The following is a 24,820-nucleotide window of genomic DNA, read 5'->3' on the forward strand; positions in this document are numbered from 1 at the left end:
GTGTCTGATTGCTGATAAAGCCATTGCAAGTATACTGTTGTTATTGGTACAAATACAGACAAAATCCTTCCCTGATGAGGTTAACAGGCGTGATCTAGCTTTAACAATCAGAGAGGCAAACATTTAATGTGTGTCAAAATAGTTTTTGTAGACTGGTTAGGTAAAAAGATCCATTCAATAATTAACAAGGGGTCTGAGTTCCGAAGGTCCCATTAAAATATCAGGGCATGAGGCTGTCGAGCAGGGTTTAAAATAATCAAGTAAAAAGGTAGTTCAGGGGCCCATTGGTGGGCCTGTTGAGAAGCGATAGCTGAGGCAACCTTTTGTAAAGATGTATCTGCTTCAGAGTTAAGATTACATGGAGAACAAAGATTAGTGTCCCCTTTTAGTAGTTCAAACAGAGGACCCAAGTCTGTATTAAAAATTCCCAATAGTGGTCGAACCCAATTTATTGTTCCCAGTGATTTTTGTGCATCATGCAGGTTTCTTACATTGGTATTGATCTGCAATGGTTGAGGAACAATAGTTTGTGCTCTTATTTGCCAGCCCAGATATTTCCAAGGGGGAAACTTTTGTACCTTTTCTGGTGCTATACAGAGACCAGCCAAATTCACAGCATCTGTGACAAGGGCTACAGCTTTCTCCATGACTTCATGATGTTGTGCTGCCACTAAAAGGTCATCCATATAATGATACAATAACACAGTAGGCATAGCATTTCGGACAGGACTGAGTATTTTTGCAACATACCATTGACACATCGTAGGACTATTTTTCATACCTTGTGGCAGTACAACCCACTGATATCTCTGCAATGGAGCTTGCATGTTGACGCTTGGAATTGAAAAGGCAAATTTTGGGGCATCATCTGGATGTAATGGGATACTGAAAAAACAATCTTTAAGGTCTATGACAGTTAGATGCCAATGTTGAGGGATCATAGTCGGGGACGGGAGCCCGGGTTGGAGGGCTCCCATATCTTCCATAGCATCATTAATTTTTCTGAGATCATGGAGCAAGCGCCACTTGCCAGTTTGTTTTTTAATAACAAAAACAGGTGAATTCCATGGGCTAGTAGAAGGTACAACGTGTCCTTTGGAAAGTTGTTCTGAGACTAAGTTTTGAAGTGCGTGAAGTTTTTCCAAAGGAAGGGGCCATTGATCCACCCAAATAGGAGCATCAGTTTTCCAGGTTATTTTTAGGGTATCGCGCACTTCAATGGCCCCATCTAAAAATGTGTTCGGATAAACATTTCCCATTGTGACAATACATCACATCCCCACAAAACCATAGGGACTGGTAGCACAAAAGGTTTAACAGAAGCCACATGTCCTCTGGTCCTTGAATTCGAATTAGTTCCAAACTCTGACAACTGTTACCGGTCCCCCCTATCCCAGCCAGTGTTTGAGAGACATTAGTCAATGGCCATTGCGGAGGCCATTTAACTTGAGAAATTACTGTGACATCAGCTCCAGTGTCAATGATTCCATTTAGTGTTATTTGTTGATCATTGTAAATAAGGGTACACTAATACATAGGTCGCTGTGGAGAAATAGATTGTACCCACAAAATATGAGGTAACCCTGTGGATCCAAAACCTCCTCTCCTCTGCGGAGGATGATCAGTGATAAGAGAGCTTACCCTTGCCGGAATCAGAATCAATTGCGCTATTCAACTACCCTGAGGTATCGTGTACGTGTAAGGCAGAAATGGAGTCCATGCCATGATTTTGATTTCATCCACACTGTCAGAGTCAATAACACCTGGTAAAACAAAAAGACCAGACAATGTTGTGGAAGATCTACTAATTAATAGAGCTTGTGTATCAGGGGGTAATGGTCCTTTGACGTTTGTTGATAATAAATGAACCGAGGAATCGAGCAGCGTTACTGTGTGTGAGGTTGCCAGGTCCAATCCAGTGCTGCCTGAGGTTGCTGGACAGAGACTCGAGGTGTCAGTACTTCTCTCCGAGGTTGTTGAAATGTCAGCTGTGGCACTTGTGTCTGCGCGTGTTGCTGCCCCGCTCTCCACGGTCGGTTTCCCTGTATCGGTTGTCCCTGGAAGTCATACTTAGATCGACATTGATTAGCATAATGATGCCCTTTCTGACATTTTGGACAAATTCCAGGACCAGGGGGTTGTTGTTTATTCCCTGCAGCCCGAGCAAGACAATTTCTCTTTAGATGACGAGGCTTACCACAACCATAGCAATTCCCCACACCACGCATCGCTGCAAAAGCAGCAGCCATAGCTTCAAACTTGTGGTCAACCGTACCAATTCAGTTACATGCTTCCACTATTTCCACCAGAGTGGGGTTCGGGTTGGGAAGAGACTTCAGTAGCCTTTTACAATCAACATTAGCATTTTCAACAGCTAGTTTTGTTAGCAATATATCCCGAGCTTCCGCATTATTTACTTGACATTCCAAAGCCTGTTTTAGTCTATCAATAAACTACATATAAGGTTCTGGAGACTCCTGAGTGATGTTTTTTGTGGCTTTTGTGAGTCAGGGACCTGGAAAAAAGCCTTTTTTGCCTCTTCTCTAATTGCCTTGAGAGCCGCACGGGGGCAGTTCTGAGCTTGCGTTACAGGATCAGCATGTACACCGGTGCCCGTAAGATGTTCTATTGTTAGTGCAGCTAATGCAGGATCGTTATGATTAACATACGTGAGTAGGCGTGCTTGCAGTCCTCCTCTCCAATGCCATTCCCATAACGTGTACTGAGTCGGGGTTAGTAGCAATTGTGCTAAAGATTTCAAATCATGAGGAGTCATGACATAAGTATCAAACACAGAAGATAACAGACTTATAAAATAGGGAGAAGAAATACCGTGTTCTGTAACCGTGCGGCGCAGTTCTTTAACAACCGAAAAAGAAAGAGCCTCCCATCGTGCTCCCCCTGCCAGACCCTGAGAATACAAGACCGGAGCAACTATAGTTTTAGCCATTTCTAAATCCCCCTCCTTTAAGGCTTGTTTCTTTATTTTTGTCCTCACATCACGTAGATCAGGAGGGTATAAATCAGGTTCTTTTTCAGGGTCTATTGGTCCTGGGTCAAAGGGATCTTCTTCTGGTGGATACTCCACTGCATTGACACCCAGGGGTCTAGAGCACTGTGACTTAGAGGCTGATAAGGAAAGAGCTATAGGAGCTTCCTACACCTCCTCCTCTCCTTCCTCTGCCTTTTCTTCCTGTGCTTTCATAGTCTCAAAAATAGCTCTCCACGAAGAGAGCAGACGGTGGGACTCAGTATTGCCTTTTGTAGCAGAATCCCACAATTTCACCCCTGTGTTGTCCCAAAGTTCCCACGTAAAAATTGTAGATGCAGTCACTGCGGGCATATTTACTTGCACCCATTTGAGCATTGCTTTAAGGTCTTGCCCAGAAATACTTTTCTTATGTTTATTAAGGAGACATTTCATAAGCTCATAAACGTCTCTTTCTGATTCCCCATTACGGATTTCCCACAGCTCACCTCTCAACTCCGGAGGGATTTCAGGCTGGCCCGCTCCCGCTTCCTTTAGCAGATCATTCAAAGTTCTGTGGGATTCGCTGCAAGTCGCTCAGTTAGGCGATTCGAGAGCCCCTCCATGTCAGATCCTTCACCGGATCACATCGGGGTCACCAATTTGTGGCGAATGAAGAGACGGGACGCAGCTTGATGCAAGCAAGTTGTCGGTTTATTAGTGATTTTCTTACAATTATATACGTTTCTACCTTCTACATATTACACACTGATTGGTTATATCTTAGACATAAAAAACACTGATTGGTTGACATTTAAGACACACCGTTAAAACAATAGAAACTGATTAGTTTACCTTGTCATAGCAACAATTTCTATTCTAAGATTAGGGGGTTTCTTCCTACGTGACTTTCTTGATTAGCGAAGTTCCTTATCGGCACTATCCGTTCCCTTATCTGGCTACTTATTCCTCTTTGTCCATCTGGTTGCCATCTCAACTGCAACGGCTCAAGAGTTTGCAGTTAGCTTGCTCCTTTGTTCCCAGGGCTTGTGCCCTACAAGTTCTAACACGTCTCTATTCATCAGGCTAACAGTACTTGGACTCTTGTCCTTGAGGCCTTGTCCTACAGCATACATATACCTAATGTCAGGATAACAGCAGAAGAGATCTATACTGAAATTGGAATAATTCCGGAAGGAATTTTTGGTAGTGACAATTTTCTGAAATATCTGAAAATGTCTGCAGTTCTTCCACAATTATGAAAAACAGCTTTATTTTTTCCTTTCAGAGGGAATGATGGGATTCTTACAGCTGGTGAGCATAGCCTAAAGACTTGTATGATTTTCCATAATTAAGTTATAAGACTTTCTGTAAAGCAGTCTGTTCTGATTTTATCCTGTGTGTCTAAATCCAGGTGTGTTGGGTTGACCCTGGCTGGATGCCAGGTGCTCACCAAAGACACTCTGTCACCCTCCTCCTCAGCTGGACAAGGGAGAGAAAATATAACAAAAGGTTCATGGGTCAACATAAGGACAGGGACATCACTCAGCAGTTACCATCACAAGCAAAACAGACTCGACTTGGAGGAATTAGTTTAATATATTAACATTTGCATCTGAGCAGGATAATGAGAAATAAAACCAAAACTTAAAAACACCTTCCCTTCACCCCTCTCTTCTTCCTGGCCTTAATTTCACTCTTGATTTCCCTCCCTCCTCCTCCCGGCGGCACAGGGGGACAGGGAATGGGGCTGGGTCAGTCCATCACACGCTGCCTCTGCCGCTCCTGCCCCCTCGGGGGAGGCTCCTCACACTCGGGCCCTGCTCCAGCCTGGGGTCCCTCCCGTGGGAGACAGTTCTCAGATATCTCCAACATGAGCCCTTCCCGTGGGCTACAGTTTTCATGAACTGCTCCAGTGTGGGTCCTTTCCATAGGGTCACAAGTCCTGCCAGCAAACCTGCTCCAGCATGGGCTCCTTTCTACCCATGAGTCCACAGGTCCTGCCATGAGCCTGCTCCAGTGTGGGCTTCCCACAGGGTCACAGCTCCCTTAAGGCATCCACCCCCTCCATCATGGGGTTGTCCCTAGGCTGCAGGTGGGGATCTGCTCCACCGTACACCTCCACGGGCTGAGGGGCACAGCCTACCTCACAGTGGTCTTCACCACGGGCTGCAGGGGAATCTCTGCTCTGGGGCCTGGAGCCCCTCCTGCCTCCCTCTGCACTGGCCTGGGGGTCTGCCGGGCTGTTGCTCTCACATATGCTCACTCCTCTCTCTGGCTCCAATAATAATCTGGCAGGTTTTTTCCCCCTTGCTAAATATGCTGTCCCAGAGGCGCTACCACCGTCATTGATGGGCTCGGCCCTGGCCAACAGTGGGTCCATCTTGGAGCCGGCTGGCGCTGGCTCTGTCAGACATGGGGGAAGCTGCTGGCAGCTTCTCACAGAAGCCACCCCTGTAACCCCACTGCTACCAAAACCTGGCCATGCAAACCCAATACACTGGGCAATGTTGAACTTAACTCCGAATCCTAAACCATGATCTCAACCTCATCAGTATAAAACCGGGATACTGACTTAGTCATTTTACCTGACAAGAAAGTGTGATTCTAAATCTCTACCAAGAATGCCCCCCTTCCCAGCTATTCCTGTATATACTAATACACAAAATAATTACCTTCATTATTTTCTTCTCCCATGTCTTCCCCCTTCTTTATTAGAACATTACACTGATATATTATGTTAATCAACTTACATCTAATTGTTTTCTTGGCTGGGAATCACCAAAGCATGTGATATTAACAGAATACTAGGAGTTATCATGGTAGATAGAGCTTCAGCCTGTCTTATGCATGAATAAAATGCTAAGCATCTGCTGAGTATCCAGTACAGTCACTGAACTCATACAGGAATATCCGGGAAAGGCAGGTTTCTTAGTTTTATCTTTTTTACCTTTTACATTATACCCACTTTCACTTCTCTAATACCAGCTTTGATTTATTTCGGTTTTCCACCTTTTAGTGCAAACTCATGAGTAACTGTAGATTTTGCCGTTAGAGTATTCTACTTCCCATAGTTCATTTTCCTTTATCAGTTGTCACTGTTACAGATATACTTTGACTTTTGCAGGTTTTGTTCCATTAAAAAACTAAAACCTACAAAGCCAGCTTCTTTTCTGATTTCTATTTTGTCTCACTAGTCTCACTGAATAAACTACTCTCATATTGAAATATTTTTCTTCTAAGCTATCTTCTGTAATTCTCAGAAATATGAGAAATTATGTAAGAAATTCAGTACATATGAAAATTCAGTTTATCTTTTTCTTTTTTTCAGCCTGTTTAACTGCCAAGTCATACTGTAATTTCTCATTATGTGTTTCATTTTTTATGACTTAGGAATTACTTGCCAGATTTTCATGAAGCAACATTTAACAAGGGTTTCCAGTATTATCTTGGTATATTATCTACACAAAGCAATTGCTACAAAGAAACCCAAATCTTGTTTTCCCACATGTATATTTTCCACTACCATCTATTGAAACTATGGATATCATTGTAGCCATGAAAAGCCCACAGAACTCCATCATAACCTGTTTTTCATTCAGCCCAACTGAAATTTGTCTTTTCTGACTTTAGATATCTGCAATGTAGCCATCTTTATCTGGGCTAGTCATCTGAACTAACTTTATATTCACTGGGAAAATTGCCAGTCCTAAAGTTCCTTTGACCCATGTCATCTGCAATGGCATGACATGAACTTCACATCTGAAGTATCTTTGCCCTTGCAGTCTACATTGCAGATGTCTACACTGTGTCAACAGAAGTTCTTTCTCATGTCTAAAGTATTTCGCTGCTATTCCCCTTCTCCAGTTGAGCCATGCAGTAGGACTGCTGAATTTCACTGTTTTGTTTTGTTTCTTGTCCCAGTGATGAAATTACTTTTAGTGATGCATGGCACCCTTTTAGTGGCATTTGCCCCTCTGTACGTGACATAGTTCTAGTATTCTCCAAACTGCTCCCTCCTGCAGAGTCCACACTGTCATCTGCATATGTTTCTCTGGGAGAAGAATACATGGAAGCAACATGGCCAAGGTTTTGTACATTTCCACTTTCTTTCAGCCACCAACTGCCTCTGCCCATACTGGGAAGTAATTAAGTCCATGATAACACTGGTAACCTACTGAGGGATATGTGAAACAAGTCATTATACTTTCCTCATTTAAAACTAAGTGGACTTGATAATCTAATTGCCATGTTGGCATCATTTTGCACAGAAAAGCAAAGATGGGTGAGATGTTTTAATTAGCAGGCCCACTATGCGTGCTGCAGTATCAGCTAGCAAATGCACCTTCAGCTAATCAGTATGCTGAGTGTAGCTTTCTTTACATGACCATCCCAGCCTTTCCCTCCAATACCAAGACACCGAGACTCTGAATTAATGGTTCAAATGGTTCTTCGGAGACTCTATTTAGAGGCACGATAGAATAGATAACTGCAAAAAAATCTGGCCTTTTGAGATGTTATACTCTCTTTACCTAGTGCATGCTATGAGGTCCAATCGATATCTTCCAGGACCATCTAGCTACGAATATATTTCATAACATTGACCTGAGGATCTATAGCTAGTGAGATAATTATGCAGTTAGATCACGTACTAATTAAAGTGATTGTTAAGTGTTAGCCTACTCCTGGAAGAAAAATAGAAGGCAGTGATTTAATAACAGGCCTGCTAGAAGATTCTGATATAAAGATCATAAAGAATAACTTTATTTGATATTTTATGATATACTATGGTGGGAAAAGTAAATAGTCAAGTGGTCTAGGAAGCCTCTAAGGCTGCAATAAAGGGAAAAATATTAGCATTAGTATACTTAAAAAGAGGAAAACCGAAATCAATAGATAGCCGCTTCATGGCTTTGAAAGCGAAACATAATGAAATACATTTTGAAAAGGAGCCAGTATATACAACTGCAGGAGTAAGGGACAAAGTAAATTTTTTTCAGTATGTAAGAAGACTGAGTATATTGTGAAGCTTACACTGGATTTTTTACAAGGGAGGAATAAAGCTAACAGGCTGCTATCATAAAATTAACCCACATAGAAGTGCTGAATAAAGATCCAAAATGATGAAAGGAACTTATCACATTTTTCTCCTATAGGAATTGTCATGGTATTCCCCAGGAATTTAACTAAGACTGGTAATGATTAATGCTCTATGTCATCTTGCAAATCTAGAAATTTGTTTTAGGAGGTTTTAAATCAAGAGCTTCTTTAACCTAACTAAAATATTGAACTGTGAATCAAGAACACTATTACTTTCTAACTGAGAACATTTCTTGGCTCTTGTAGGATCACAAGGTGATACCCCACATTCATAGCAAAACCCTTAAAATATACTGCTAAGATTTTTACAAGGAAATTAAAACTATAATAAGGTCTCCCAAAACCCTAGTAGCCAGCAAAATAAATAGATAAATAAATAATCCCATTTCAGTAAAACAAGTAAATACTTTTGAGTTTCACTTTGTCTTCTTCATCATGTCTGAACCCTAATCTTTTAACAGATAATCTTCTATAAGACTGCAAAATTGTCACAATTCTGTAAGTAGAGCATAGATAACATAAAGGAATCCAGTCAACCCTTCACTTATCTCTGAATAAAATTTAATTTCTTCCAAGGTTGAGACGTGTTTAAATATGTGTCTGTACGCATTTGAGATGCCTCAGCTGCTCAGTGCTAGAGTTACCAGAGCTTCAGTTAAAGCTCCAACAATGTTTACAAGGGAAGGGACTTCTTCAGTCTAGGTACTAAATAGATCAAAATAGATGGATGAGTGCACAGTTTCTCATGGGCTGTAGTTTGTGCAGTGTGTTGGAGGCTCTCCGATGTCTGCATCCCAGCTGTGCACCCACTTACTCAGACACACTTCCCTGATACACTGAGGGCTGAGCCTTCAAACCTTAAACTTCTCTGGGAAGAGTGAGGTGAGTAAGTGTTTATATTTTCACTAGATCACTAGAGCAAGGATCATACTCACCTGTAGAGGTAGGTGACCGTGTTTGTATTGGCTTTCTTTAATGTGGAAGTTGTAGATAATAATTATAGTAAACCACTATTTTAATGGTATTTGAACCAGTCGTAGACCTCTATGGCCTGTATTGACAGTCATTGCCATTTACAAGTAAATGCAAAATAACGCGTAATTTGCTTTTCTTGCAAGTCATGGTACTGCTCTGGAAAATTTATATTCAGAGGGTACATCTGCACAGCAGAAGGCAAGACCAGAGCAAGTATATCTGTATTCCAGCCAGCCTTATCATACCCTACTTTGGTATCAGGTACAAATAAACTGCAGAATTACCAATTTCAGCCATCAACTCTATCAGAAGCATGCTGGACACATTTCTACAGCAATACTGACTTCCAGTTGCAAGAGGAAAACTCTGGGTGGAGAAGAATCACAAACAAGGGCAGTGAAGTTCCCTCTAAGAAAGTGGCAGCAGGGGGTACATCTTGACAAGTCACATTTAAGAGCTTGTTTAATAGTCAGGAACCCACTAAGATTTTTGATATCCTCTAAACTAGGCAAAACTGTCTCCAGCACAGTCCTGGAATAAACATCAGTTTAATTTTTCATATGCTGCTATCCTTTTTTCCTTCTAGCCATTCCTGTGTCAACCTGGTAAACCTGACCTGCAAAGGGACAGCATTTCTGAGCCTGAAGGTGTGCATGTTCCATTTTAACCAAGAAAGCAAAAATTCTTTTAGAGTTAAACCACATTAGATAACTCATTATTGTGTGGGCCGTTTTGCAATTCATGGTATATTAGTTTTAGTGAAATCATTGAGAGCTTCATTTGCTAGAGAATGGTCCAAAACAGTGATTATATTAATGCCAAAACTAGAGGGAGCTTTTTTTATCAAAACAGTGATCACATGCTACAGCATGTTTCAGTTCATGCTACATGAAAATCTTCTTCAAACTACCATGTCATCTGCTACAAATGAGGATTTTGAAGAATGACCTTCTTGTTTCCCTCTACCAGATACAACGAGCTGATCAAAGCAAAAAAAAAGCTAATTCCTTCAAGTTTTAGAGTACCATTTCTTCCCCATGACAACAGGAAAGGAACCATCAATCAAAGTCACACCTACCATTGATAGCAAATCATATAACACCATTTCTTAAATAAGGAGTAATTCTCAGATACCCTTAATAAATAAGAGGTGACTCACTTGAAAAAACAACTCTAAAATATTTAAATTTATAGGTTTATTTTCTATTTAATCTTATTTCAGACAATGGCTTAGGTATTGGTTTAAGGTGGCTAATGCCAAGAATTTATAGTCTTGAGAAAATTTATTTGTTCGTTACATGGAAGATGTTACTCTCATTATTTTTTGAACTATATATCTCACTTGTTCCACAATTATTTCAAACTTCCATGTTTTTCTTTTACTGGACACATTTTATGTGTCTTTCAGTTAATTTATTGATCTTTCTGAATTATTTATTTGCAAAAAGTTGTTAATAACAAGTCTGACCGTACAAATCTATCTTAAGCTTTCCATAAGATTCACAGCCTTAAAGCTGCTGGGCAGGGCTGTGATTCAGAGAGACCTGGAGAGATATGGTTCTCATGAACTTCTTCAACAAAGGCAAGTGCAAGGTGCACCTGGGTTGGATTGGGTAGGTTGATCCCAGACAGCAGCCAGGGTTGGATTGGGTAGGTTGATCCCAGACAGCAGCCAAACACCTACAGAGCTGCTTGCTCACCTTCCACGTCCCACTCTGCAGCAGGACAGTGGAGAAAATAGGAAGACTGAAATTGGAAAAATCATGGGTCTAGATAAAGGCAGCTTAATAATTGAAGGAAAGAAAAAAATCTCTCAGCACCACCCACAGACAGACTGATACCCAGCCAGTCTCCAAACAACAGACACTTTGGGAGAAAAAAAAATTATATCAAAACAACCACGGAAAAACAAGCACAAGCTTACACTCACAGAGAATCAGTACCAATCTGTGTGTTTACTGTATGCCCAGCAATGGGAAGCATGAGTGACCAGAGCGTGTATGGAAACATCCTGTAGGAGGGGAGGGTCTTCACCTCCCAGGACCAGAAACTCTGAGGCCAAACCAGATATGAAAGAGGCTAACATCATCCAGGAAATAGCAGGATTGAAAAGAAACTATGAAAGCACAACTTCTGCTTCCTAGATCTGGCCAGATTCAGCATCAAAGTCACAGCAGCACAAGGCAGAGGGTCATGCACAGATTCCTCCCATTTCCCTGGTAAAGCAAGTAACTAAAACAGTCACGCAGGTGGGCTAGCTGGGGAGGCGGGGGTGGCAGCAGGGGGGTCTCCACCCTGCTAGTATCAATGTTAAGCCATGCTAGAGCTGTATAGTTATATACTGCTATTTGAAAGGAGCTTGTTCCTGCACTCATTCCCAGTATGCTAGATGTTTGTTAAGGAGTCATAAATTTTCAGATATTTTTAAACGTGAAAATGATTAAATGGAATTTACAGTTGTTTAATGTTTTACACAATTTTATGCATTTGTAGTTATTCAACAGAATAGATTAATTGCAAATTATTGTTCTTAGTGGTGTGATGGAGATTATTAAATTGTGCTATGTTCTGCCAAAACAAGCATTGCCTTTTAATACAATTTTGCCTCTGCAAAAATACTCTCAAGTCTTAATCAAAATACCAGTTTTCAAAAGCAGTAGATAATATTTCTGTGTGTTTTCTACAACTTTGCACATGTGACTGAATTTTAAACTGCTAATTCAAAACACATAGCCTACTTCTAGGCTTCACTAGTAGAAGTATACTTCTACCTTCAGACCTACTTAGTTTTTCCCCATAATTGTATTACAGGAATGGCCAGACCACAACGATGCCTACTTAGATACCAGAGACGTAATGAAGATACTGACAAAATGTTGTATTGTTTCTGGAGGGAGTGAGCTGAGTGCTCAATGTCAGGAAATTAGTCCTGGGACCAGGAGGAGAGGAACATGGAACAAGTTGACACTGCAAAGCTCAATTTCTAAAGTGGTCCAAAGCAAGGGATCATCTGTGTCTAGAAAAATACACACGTGCCTGTGCACACACATATGCACCATCAGCTGAGGGCTTTCGCATCCAGTTGTCAGCATCAGACACCAATGAAAGCAGCCCACAGCAAGATAGCAGTATATCTTTCCAGCAGTTTCTACTGTTGGTCTCCTGTCCATTGGTGCTCCATGGCACAGCTCACCAGAGTCAAGCAGTTTGTGTTGTACTCAGCTCTTGGCCAAAGACCATGTACCGCTGTCTCCCAGGCCCTTTATGTTACGAAGATCTGAGGAACTGGATTTCAGCTTTTGCTGACTTTCTAGAAAACACACCGGAGTGTTTCTTTACTCCCCAGCCATGCTGAGTTTTCCACAGGTTAAAGGTAAGAGACTGAAGACTGCTCTTTGAAGCCACCTTTCTTCCAGTCCTCTACAGATTGAGATCTGCAGGCATCAAAGCCTCAGAACACTGTGTTGAATGAAGTCCTAATTTTCAGTCCATTTTAAGAAATTGTTAATGTCACTTGCAGTGTTTCTTCTTCCCTGACAGTACATGCTCTGTTTTATCCATTTTTAGTCCATCTTTAATTTACATTGGATTATTTCTGTCTTTTAAAATGCTTCTTTTCAGTCTTTAATTTAAACACAAACTTTCCACCCATAAAGAATAATAAAAAAGATTTTCTCTGTAGCTTTTCTCCCCATTTCCTTAATAAAAAATGGTTATTGTGATTGTCTAAGCTCTGATGAGCACATAGGATCATTGAAATCATCCTCCACGTTATCTAGAGGTTTTATGTAAGATCACTTTATAATTTCTAGAGACAAATTAATTGTATTTGCCTTGTAAGATAAAAATCAGAGTATGTGTGTAGGTGTTTGCATGTTTTATTTAAAGAGGTTTGCATCTGTTGAGAAATTTCAGCTTTAATGTTCCATTTGATGCTGCAGAGCTCAACTAGTGTACTTATGTATTTGAAGCTTGTGTTACATTCCAAATTCATCAAAATGTCAATCATTTGTTACAACAGTCTGCTCCTTTTTTATCAGTTCTCTGTATTATTAGGGTGCAGATGCAATCACACTTAGCACTGGCGCTGGTGTGTGCTTGATCTGCCTTCCTCCCCCATAGATCTGATACTTCCGTGGGCATTGATGAAAAGCAACACACAGAGGTAAAATTAAATTCTAATCTGTTGGCAAGATCTACCCTGGCAAGCATTGACACTCCTAGTGCTTGTCTGACATTCTTGTGCTGGAAAAAGCAACAGCTGCTTATCAATGATGTATTAGAAATGGGCACAAACCAACTGGTGTACATGTTCATATAAGAAAAGATAAAACATTTATTGGTAAAGCGCTCCCTTGCCTCCTACTACGTAACTGCCTACATCTGTATCTTCTGTGGTAACTGCTTGGTTTCAGACTCAAGGTCATAGAATTAAGTGCCTGGAGACAATTGCAGCCATACTGTCAGTAAAGACACCACTGGAATATGAGCCGTCCTGGTTTTCCTTATCTGGAGAGGCAGCTGGTTCCCTCAGAGCTAGAGCCTAGATGGTCCCTCAAAGCTGGAGCTTAGATGGCAGCCAGCAGTGTGAGTGATCAGGAAGCTGGGCTCAGCTCAGCGGTGATGCTGTCTGCATGGTTTTGTAACGTCTGTGCTGTTCGGTATGCGAGCCTCTCACTGACTTCCAGGCTCTGTCAAACAGGAGCTGGAATTAGTATCCCGTGTCAATCCTGTTTATGCCATTGCAACTCGGATGATGAGGAATGAAGTCTTCTGTGGAACTAAACCTGCCATAAACAAATAATGCTAAGCACAGACCAAATTTCTATGACAGCAAAGGGAGCTTGAAATTTGACTGTGTCTGCTAAATGCTTGCTAATTCAACGGTGGGTTGAAAAACCTCTTGAAAATTAAAACTCAGGCCAGCTCAACACTACATGAAAAGGATTCATTTGTTCATTCCAGCTGGTCAAACCTGAAGATATACTAATTTATTGGGGTAAATACAGCCAGAGTAACTCCATTTTTTCTCAAAGAATAGGTTACATGCTCACCTCTCTGTTTCATCCTTCCCTTTTTAACATAAAGATATGTAAATTCAAACAGACTCTTGATTACTGTGTTTAGGGTACTGTACACAAACAGATGTGAGAAAAATAAAAATGTGCCACATTTTGAAGGGACATCTGCATGGAGGGGTACAGAGCACCTGGCAGGGCATGAGGCTATGGGGGCATAAACACTGCGCAGTGCACTGCAGGGTGCACACTGGCACAGCCAGATATCCTCCAGACAGGGTACTCCAACCTGCCTCCGGGGATGCAGGCAAGGTGAAGTGAAAGATCAGGTCTTCCAATTGATTTTCCATCTGGGTCAGAAAGGTGCATCCAAAGGCACTCTTGGGATTATACAGCGCAATTGTCAGGGAGTATAGCCTTGTAGGCAGAATCATGGATGCTGTAGCAGGACAATGTTTTATCATTGACCCTATCTTAACAGACCTGAAATATTCTGCTGTTCTTGCCCTAGACAGAATATTTAGTATTATTTTCCATGCATAAATTATGAAGGGAGTGAGAGACTCCATAAAATAAGTTATGGACTACTTCAAGTAATAGATAAGTTAAATGGCTTATAAATGTCAGTGTTACACTCATCAGTTTCACTGGCCCTTGGTCTTACCTTGCAAACTTGAAATGAATAAATTACTTTATGCAGAACTGTAGATCACAGTGTAGCACAATTAATTATTCCTTAGACTACCTCTTTCAAACAAAACTGGAGAAGCTTCTGGTTGTATTACATATCTGGTAAGATTATGAGACTCATTTCAGCATTTCTACGGTGTCTTGTTTAGACTGTAGTAGCAATCCTGCAGCACACTATTTTCCAAACAGAAATTCATACTTTAGAGAGTTTTTAGTCACAATATATTGTTTGAAAATATTTCCATTACAGATAATTTTGCAATTACTCGGGCTCTTAGGTGCTGTTTGTTTCCTGAGCATGCATATTTGCTCAATGTTAGAGGAAGTGCCATAGAGCACAAGGGAAACGTTCACTGCCACTGTTAGTGTAGAAGTGTACCTCTCTCCAGAATGGGTAGATCAGAGGACATCCTCTTGAAGAACTGTTCCTGAAGGAGTCCTAACCCACCAGAGATACAAAGAGGTGCAAAAGCTTGCTAGGGAATAATGATTTCCAGTATTTACTTGTGAATTCCAAGTTAGAAAATAGCCTGCGAGTTTGCAGAAGATCATTTATAATTCTTACAGACCATGTGTGTGTGAGAGAGAGAGGGAGAGAGTGTGAGTGTGTGAGAGCGAGAAGTGCCAGGTATGCCCAGAAGGAGTAAAACAGTGAAAGGAACCATTTGAGAGTAGGAAAAAATGTTACTGGTGAGAAATGCTATGCTCCACTGCACATTTCAGATATGCCACAGATTCAAAAAGGTCACTGCCAAAAGCTGTTTTCTCTGTTGCAGAGAAGCAGCAAATGTGTGAAATGGCCCTAAGGGCAAGGCTGATAAGACTTAGTACAAACACATTTGATCTGCAGTGTCTTTCTCTCTCCCCTTTCAGATTATTTTTTTTTCAGTCCCATAATAAAGATGTTAGTCACAGCCACTTGCAGGCAAACTGTATTTTTAAAACAGAAGATATGAGCTCTTAGAAATGGGAATAAGACCAAGGGAGGAGAGTTCTTTAAGGAAATGATCTGTCAGCTGACACAGGGAAAAAATAATTGAGTAAGAGCTGAAGCTGAGTTTTTTTGCTTTCACAGGGAAAGGCAATGGCCAAGTTTCGAACATTTTCAGGCAAAGCTTTATGCTTAGTCTTTGTGTCAAGTGTTAGCAGGAGCAGAGGGGGGATGATTTTCAACAGGCATGTATTATTTTTAATAAACTGGACATACAATATAAAACAACAGCATTACTGCTTTATCACCATTTTCAACTTCCTTTATCTCTTGGCTCACTGCACATTTCTTAGTTTGTCTGGTTTGTTTACATAGTGAGGCAAAAAATATTCCTGTGGTTCTGAGCACCAAATCTGTGTTTCAGACATGAAAACCTGCACTTGTGAGGGAAAACATAGCAAGTCTTTCTGCTGAATGAGAAACAGATACTGTGAAATGCTATGTCATATCCCTGTACCATCTGAAAGGCTGGTCTTCTGTACCCCATCACAGTTCACTCCCAGTATGCACATTTCCATTATTTTTTTTTAATCAGTGGATGGGTAATACTGTTCCAAATTCCTGACATTGCCAGGTGGTTCTTTTGTTGTTTTTTGGTTTGTTTTTTTTTTTCCCAGGGATTGCCTGATGTTCTTTTCCATGTAACCTAGTTATGGTTACCTACAGGAAATAACTGACTTCCCTGAAGATCACAGTGGAAGCCATCCCCCATAGTTTCATCAAATAAAGTTTCAGGGGTTTTTCCTGTTTTGTATTGTTTGCTGGGTTATCCTGATTCAAGAAATAACTTAATGCATCATGCTATGCCTCAAAGTCTTTAAAGAAGGTCAAATGATCTGGTAGGCAGGAAGGTAATACTGGCTCACTAAATCTTATTTTCCTGTCACTGGCTTCATTTCTCTTGCCTGATTGCTTCTATCCAGTTTCTGACCAGCTATTCTGTGGCTCCCAAAGCTACTCTAGAAGCTGGCCGAGTAGAGCACTAGCAGAGTTTCTTTCCTCCTGGGCTATGCAGTTGATGTACCATCTTTCTGTTTCATAACAACTCTGTCACCTTAGTAGAAATGGCTGAAATTTGTTTCGGATACTGAGCTACACAGAAGACCTTGGTCATCACTTTTTTAAGCATCATAAGATTCACTTTACTACAATAACAGTAAAAGATCAGCGGATTAGCATGCTTGCACAGCTACTCTGACCAGTAAATGCTGCTCCTGGGAGGCACACACCTAAACCCAAATTTGAGTAAGACTCCTTACAGACATGAAGTAAGCTTTCATTTCTTTCTTACCATTTGAGTCATCATTTAGCTCTCAGTGATTTGCAGCTTCTTAAAACGTATTCCACATACATCCTGTGTTAATTTCCAGAAAGTGAAGTGTTTCAGCTATTTAAACCAGAGCTAGGTTAAGACCTCACAGGGAAATTGCACATAGGAGTGCAGTTCTTGTTAATGGTGTTGCTGTGTATATCACTCTGCATGCAACACTTAACAATGTAGACAAGTATTTCAACAAACAATTCTCATACATTAGATTATATTAAATGATATATTCAAAGGCAAATGTAATTCCCCCATGATGAATTTGAACAACAAAACCCTTTAAGGACTCAAACACACATTAATAGCATTTTGCTTTTATTCAGGTTACACCTGCTTATAAGAAACATGCTATCCTTCTTAGCAGAGCTGTTCTATTAATGTACATTTAATGAAAGTTTACTGTTGCAATAATGAAAGTTTACACACATCAGTGCCTGAGGATTTGAATTAGGTCACATTATTTCTGGTAAGTCTTTGAAATACGTCTATACTCTCAGGTAAGACCTTGATCTGCAGACCAGCTCCTGACAGGAAGCATGGAAAAACCTTAGATGATGATACAAATCTGCTAGGGTGAATCAAATCTTAGAAAATTTATTTCTAGAGGACTTTTAAAATTAGTTTACAACAATATATCAGGCAATGTCTAGTTTTGAAAATGTCCAGGAAAGGATTTTGCATAACCACTTTTTGAGGGCAGCCTATAGATGAGAACTTTCTCCTAGAAACTGCAGTTGGAATTTTATTTCCTTACAGTCTGGAATATACACAACCTAAAGCAAAGCTTCACTTTCTAGTAAATTTGCATCTGAAAGGTAAGGTGTTGATTAAAGGTATCAAACAAAAATATGCATGTTTCACTAAAAATAATATTACAAGTTTCAATAGAGAAGGCACATGTGAATAGACAGGTATGGAAGGATTAATAGCAAGATACCTTCCTATGACCTGCAACTCATCCCCACTTGACAAAAATCAGATCAAATATGTGGGAACAAGAAGAGACAAAGACTCCAGAGCACTTACCACTTACAAAAAACTGACTTGTTCATACCAGAATACTGTGTGGAGATAGGTTGCTGCACAGAGTGATGGGGCATGTGCCCAAGCTTGCTCTTGGCATAATAAAACAAGATGGGAGGGGGTGAGAGGGGGAGAGAATAACAGAAAACATCAGTAAGTCTACACTGATGGGACCAGGCAGAGGCATAGCTAATAGCAGGCATTTCCAGCAAGTTACAGCAACCTCAGCATGGGGCTCTTTATGTCTCTCATGCGAAGGAAGTCCTAGTACCAGTAAAGGTGGTGTCCACGGAGCAAACAGTAATCCAAAGACAGGGGAGCAGACACACAGGCATGTATATTGCTGATCTGCATTAGTAGCCAATGGTCTTGCACCTTGATTTTCAGTGTACAACTGGTGTAAAGAGGTTTATTACTCTGAGTAAGACATAATTAAATAATGGCTTATGAGATTTTTTTGGCACATTTTGTTACTCTGATGTGACTTGATGTTACTATGAAAAAACAGCACCCTTAGTGAGCTGGTTTATGACCTCTGTATTGTTATTAAGCTCACATAATGATTTTTTTCAAGCAAGCTAAGGTAAAACATAGGTGGTAGTTATCTGCAGCTGAAAACAGTCACTTTTTACTTCAATAAAACTTTTTACTGTGTGCTTAGTTAACTTAAGCATTTGCAATTCTTTCATGGTCCTCTGAGAGTCTGATTGATTGTGACGTGGCTTCTGGATCAATACCGCTGTAGCATACAAAACAGTTGGCAGTGTGAGTTTTGTGATTCCTTTATAGAAAGCAATCTGTCACTTTTCCCTGTCTTGCAGATATGCTAATTCAGCTCTTCTTCTGGATGCAAAGCATTTCCTCCAAGAGTGCTATCTGTGTATATGTAAAGTGCTTTCATCGGCATATTTTTTCTGAATACCTGAGTACTTAATGAATGAAGTACATTCAGTACCAAAATGGAAACCACGAGTAATTTATTTTGCTATAGTCTCTAGCTGATATAAAAAGTTATCCAGATTCAGAATAGATACAGCATTGTAACTTTGCTTGTGCTTCAGCTGCCAAATATTAATTTTGGCTAGGCTAATCACATTATTAACCACTGCTTGAAGAAGCAGTCTTATACAGCAGCCCCTTGTGGCTTCTTGCTTTGTGTGAGTCGGTTTTGTCTTGATGACTCATTATAGACCATGCTTTTAAAAGCTTCAGTAAAGAATAGTATTTTGCACTTGGACAAGGAAAGGGCTGAAGTTTTCCTTATTACCTGTCAGAATCCATTAGCCCTTTAGAAGCTTTATAAGGTACTGTAAGATCAGCTAGTGAGCAAAGAAAAAGTGTGCCATCATTTTCTTAGCAGTTACTCACACATCATGTTCTATTTCCACTTTTCTTAAGGCTGTAGCTTTCATATCTACCTGGACTGTCTCATAATCAAGCCAAGAAGGAGCAAAACTACATAAATATCACAGAGGTGTGATCTGTGTTGTACAGGGTGGGATGTACCTCCTGGCTAATCCTAAAGATAACATCATGCTTTATTAAAGCTCAACATCACAGGTAAGTTAAAAAAATCTTTACTGTGGACCAGCTTTTCAACAGGACCTTACTGTGTACGACAGAAGGTAAACCTGAACGGGGCAGATGCACTGCAACAGTACCTCTGCTATCAGTTTTACCTCAGCTTTTAACTACAATACGATGCAAGGTTACTATGAAAGCATTTCTCCTTTGGTCCACTGTGTATTCTGAAATGAAAATCTGAGACATTTTTAACTAAAAAGATAAATGTCTATGCCAATGTATTGTTTTCTTCCCATTCTTCTATTGTAGTATAACAAACAAGTGTAAGTACTGGTTTCACATTCTAATGGACTAAACTGTTTTTCTGCAATGATGCCTACATATTATAATTATGTGTACCCAAGACAAAAATCTTTATTTGGTTCATTCAGAAGTATTACAGAGGCAAATTATCACCTTTTTTCTGCAGGATATAGCATCAGAGAAAAGCCTCTGGTTCTCTAATGGCTATCAAGTCTTTAAACTAGGTATTAAAACATTCTACAGGGCACTGGAACATTAAATTCCCTTATGAAAGTAATACTGTCAGTATAAATTAAATTCTAAGTTTAAAGACACAGGAATAAACACATTTTAGAGTGCCCAGATACAACATCAAAATTAGCATATTAAAATATATTTGATTACAGCGACAATAAATTTAAATCATGCCTGTAGCAGCAGCCGCAGATGCTTTCAACAAGAGGAGGAACAAATACTCTCAAATGATGTTCAAATAGTGAATACATAATGAAGAGAGTTCTCAGGAATATACCAAACAGTTTGAGCACCTGAAGAAACATATGCAAGGCTCAATTCAATTTTAGTTTCTTTTAAAATCTTTTTTTGTGACCATATTGCTAGCTGTACTTAATAATCAAGCAAAATAAATTGAAAATTAGATTACTTGGAAAAACTCTATTCCAATAACCACTTCAAAAGGTGACATACAAAATGATCATATGCAAAACTAGTAATTTGTTTGGTTTGAATTTAATGAGACTTAAAAGTACCTGTGCCTTACATAATATAATATCTGTATAATTCATTGCTGTTGTTTAAACAGAAGAAAGTAGTGCTTTAAAATTAGAATATAAACCCTTGTAATAAGCAAAGATTAGTTGGATATGTTTATTTCTTCAAATACCCTGATGCCTTAAAGAGTACAGTAGCCTTTCACCAATTCAGATCAGTGTAGGCAAAGCTAAATTTAGGCCCTTGGAGTCTGATCATGAAATCGTTGTTTAGAGCTAACTTGTTACTGAATTCTTCCTGTGAATTCTTTTTTCTTTAGCAAAACTTTCACTTTGAGAACTTTTTTATGACAGTATCTATCTAGCTCTCATACAAGGAAAAAAAAGTAAGTATCTTCCCTGCTTTTGGTGATGATAGATTTAAAAGATTGTTGCTGCCAAGGATAGTTATGGAATACAAAGCAAGTAATGATTAAGATTGTTTTTTTGGAGCAAGGGGAACAATGGAACATGAACATGTGAAAATATGTATTAAAAGCAGAAAGCACTTTGATTTGCTGCATCCAATATCCCGTCAACCCAGGTGGAAATATGTATCAGATGCCTATGTCTGCTTTTAACAATTCAGTTTTAAATGACCCAGGACTTAATTAGCAGCACAAGAAAGTTCTGAATAAATGTAATTTCCTTGACATTACGCAGACTGAGCACAGTTTTGCCTGTGCAGTATGCAACTCCTGTTGATGTCAGCCAAAATTCTATAGTCTTACTACAGATCAAAACTGAATGTTAAAGTGTCTAGTGCTAAATAATGTCTTTTTATGCATAGGTACAAAAGCAGAAAAGCACAGGAACACTTCCCATGCAGCACCTATCCAGAACGGGTGTGTGGAGTTTCTATAATAAAAAAGACAATGTAAGTTCAAATTGCTGACCATATGAAAATGTCTTTACCACAAATACACTCCTCTGGACAGTGAGGAATGACCTTCAGTCCCCTCTGATAGTCTAGCTTTAACGTGTCATTGCTTCCTGCAACTCTGGCAATTGTTGAGAGGAGGTGTAGCAGTCATCACCCTGAGTTAGATGGCAATACCTGCCATCTAGCAGGTAAATGAAAGATGAGAGCTTTCAACTTTTTCTGCTCTATACCCTAGCTGTCACGAGTCTCACAATGGTTCTCTTTGCCCGTGAAGAGAGAGATGCAGGCAGATCATGAGAAAGAAGAAATTTCTGCAGTTTGAATGGGTCCATTTTCCACCTTTAGCTCTAGACTTTTTAGCTTTCATGATATGAATCTACATGGATGGGTGAAGGCAAGTTTAAGGTAAATTCAGTTCCTAATAGCTAATACTCCAGTGCTCCCAAAGCTCATTTAAAGAGCTAAGTATTTCTTCCCTACAGTTCATTATAGTGCTTGAGCACTCTGCAGAAACAATTTCTCACTCATTTATAGGAGATGTTATTGACACTACTATTATTTAACCTTCAATAGTACCTTAATTGTGCTTTTCAGTGGCAAAGACAGACCACGAGAGAGATCTCTCTGAAGGAACAGACATTAGAATTTTGGGGGCAGACCTCTAATTGGCAGATCAATGACCTGTATGTATTTTAAGATGCGTAGGTTTAAGTATTCAGGACTAAAAATGTGGACCTATGATTTATGGCTATCTCACAAAGGGTATATCTGAAATTAAAGTAAATAATATCCTGGAAAAAAAGTTAAATACATTGTGACAGGACTTAAATTCAGCCAAAGCCTTGAGAGGAATCTGTCTGCTATTTTTCTTAAGAACATGTCAAAAGATAGAAAAGCTTTCTAAGTGCAGCAAGTTTCTGATCTATTGGCAGATCAAAATAAAATGCTTTGGGAACACATACATTTTTCATAGCCAGTGGGCCCTTACAGGTTGCTCCAAACTTAATCTCAGTCCAGCAGCTTTCAGAGGCATTTGGGGTTGCAGGAAATAACATCCCCACAGGGTCCATAGAAGCATCTGTCTTTTCATCAGCTTGGAAGCTTGACTGTGTGTGTGATCCTCGTTGCAGATTCCTTTCCACATCCCCATGCTTCTTCCCACCTAACCACCTCAATGTTCACATGTACACACTCTGGCACACACACTAAGCTGTCCTTCCCATGGCTTAATTCATCCACCTGTAGAGGAACTGTGATATATATAAACTCAATATTAGTGATTGCTTCCTCTGCGGGGGATTCCTAATAATGACTCCTGATCATTATTCATATAGTGGTCTATCTGAATAAATACATGCATAAACATCACAGTATATTTAATTCAGGAACTTTCCTAGCTCAGTAATGATCTCACTGAGTTAAATTATACCAACAGGTTTTTTTTTAATTAAACCATACAAGCTCTTTCTTTATGTGCAAATGAGATATTTCTTTTCAGAAAGCTTAATGAATATTGCACAGTGATTGTGTATATATGCAAGGTATGATAGAGCAAAATTTTGTTTTAATTAAGTGATGATTATTATTTCAGAAGTTTCTGAAGGCAATAAATAGTAATAATTAATTAAATAAATAGATAGATAAATAAATAAAAAGCATGCACAGCTGATGACAAATAGTTTAAACCCTTGTTTCTTGCTTTAATTTATGAGTTCACTGCGAGGAGGAGGGACTTTAAAGCCAGTATTATGGAACTGCCCCAAAACATTACAACCTGTCAGATATGAATGTTTCAAAGGAGGTGGCGTTCAAGACTTAGAAAGAACCAGTTAACTTATACTATGTATTTCTAATATGTGTATAGGTGATTTTAGGTTCTTCATGAATAATAAAGCTTTGGCGCTTTTTTTTTTTTTTTAATTCCTGTAGAATGCTCTACAAGTAATGTTTTTTATACTTCTAACAAATATTGTAATATTCAAGCCTGTGGAAAATTAACTTCTCTCAGTTCATTCATGTATAATAACTTCTTTTAGCTTGAGCTGATGCTAGTAGTCCCTGACAAAGAACAGGTGGTGGAGACTTTCAGATTTAGCGATTTCACTTAGGGCTGAATACAGTACTGAAGCCTGGAGTCTGGACTAGGACTCTGAAGCAAAATATAAATGATAGTTAGAATTGTTTCTAAAATATACTTCATTAGCTGTAATCTGGATACCCACAGCTTCTTACCTGAGATAGCAAGTCAAGTTGATAAAAAAGCAAAGTCATTTAATTAGAAACCTGTTTTGAAACTAGCTTAAAATAAAATAAAGGGGGGTTTCTTTTGTTGTCTGTAAGGGCTCTAATTCCAACTAACATTAGGAAAAAACCCACCACAACAGCAACTTATAAATTAATCATAATGTCTGCTGCTCCATACCTTGTTTGGTAAAGGTTGTCAGGATTAGTTGTGTGAGTGCTAAAAAATTGTGGGTAAAGGCTTCCTTATGGGGGGTGGATGCAGGTGGGTGGGTGCCAAAACCTATTTCTAGGAGCAGAAGTGCATCAGATCTTCTTTCAGAAAGAAAAGTTTAGGTTTATAGAGCTTCAGATTTTCAAATTCCCATAAAATGATAAGCTATTTCTGGCTTCACACCCTGAACACAAGAAAGCCACCAACCAATGATGGATCCATTTGCTTTCTTCTTAAACAAGATTTTTGTCAAGGAGGTGAGAGGAAAAGATGTTTTAGAAATGCATCTGTTTCTTTTTAGGAACAACACAAAATCTTTGGAAAACTTTTCCAAAAACTGAAAATCAAAGAAAGGCAGAGAAAGGAGGCTGGAACAAAGTTAACTTTTCTTAGTGGAGTGATTATAATTTTTTGAAGTATTTGAGTAGGCATTCAAAAGGGAAACGGGAGAAAGGATGAAAGTCAAGTTATGTTTGTCTGGCCTAAAGTAATTTTTTCTAGTCAGAACAAGAGACGCTAAGTAAAAATAGAAAGTGTTAATATTAGACCTGATAATCCTAACCACTGACATTTTATGAGAATGAGTTTTCACCAAAAAAACCCCAAATTGTTTCATCTGATATTTTTCTAAAAAAAATTAATAATTACCATATTTTGGACATATAAAAGCGGTTTGGATTCCATGTTAATTTATGCATTTTTTTCTAGGAGGGCTCTCTCACAGTTTTCAAGGAGTCCTAAACAATCTAGCTTAAAGAAACCCCAACGGTATTATCAATAATAGAAAAGGTCCATTTTACAGCAGGCATCATACCCT

The 24,820-nt window shown here is 39.4% G+C and overlaps 1 long non-coding RNA gene across 1 annotated transcript; it reads left to right on the forward strand.

The window, feature by feature from the left end:
• Window positions 1–3,688: 3,688 nt before the first annotated feature.
• Window positions 3,689–23,802, forward strand: LOC119144104. Its single transcript, XR_005102963.1, has 2 exons — window positions 3,689–10,660; window positions 10,698–23,802. It is a non-coding gene; the product is annotated as an uncharacterized LOC119144104 (long non-coding RNA).
• Window positions 23,803–24,820: the final 1,018 nt, after the last annotated feature.

Source organism: Falco rusticolus, chromosome 3, assembly GCF_015220075.1.
Source record: "Falco rusticolus isolate bFalRus1 chromosome 3, bFalRus1.pri, whole genome shotgun sequence".
Classification (NCBI taxonomy): Eukaryota; Metazoa; Chordata; class Aves; order Falconiformes; family Falconidae; genus Falco; species Falco rusticolus.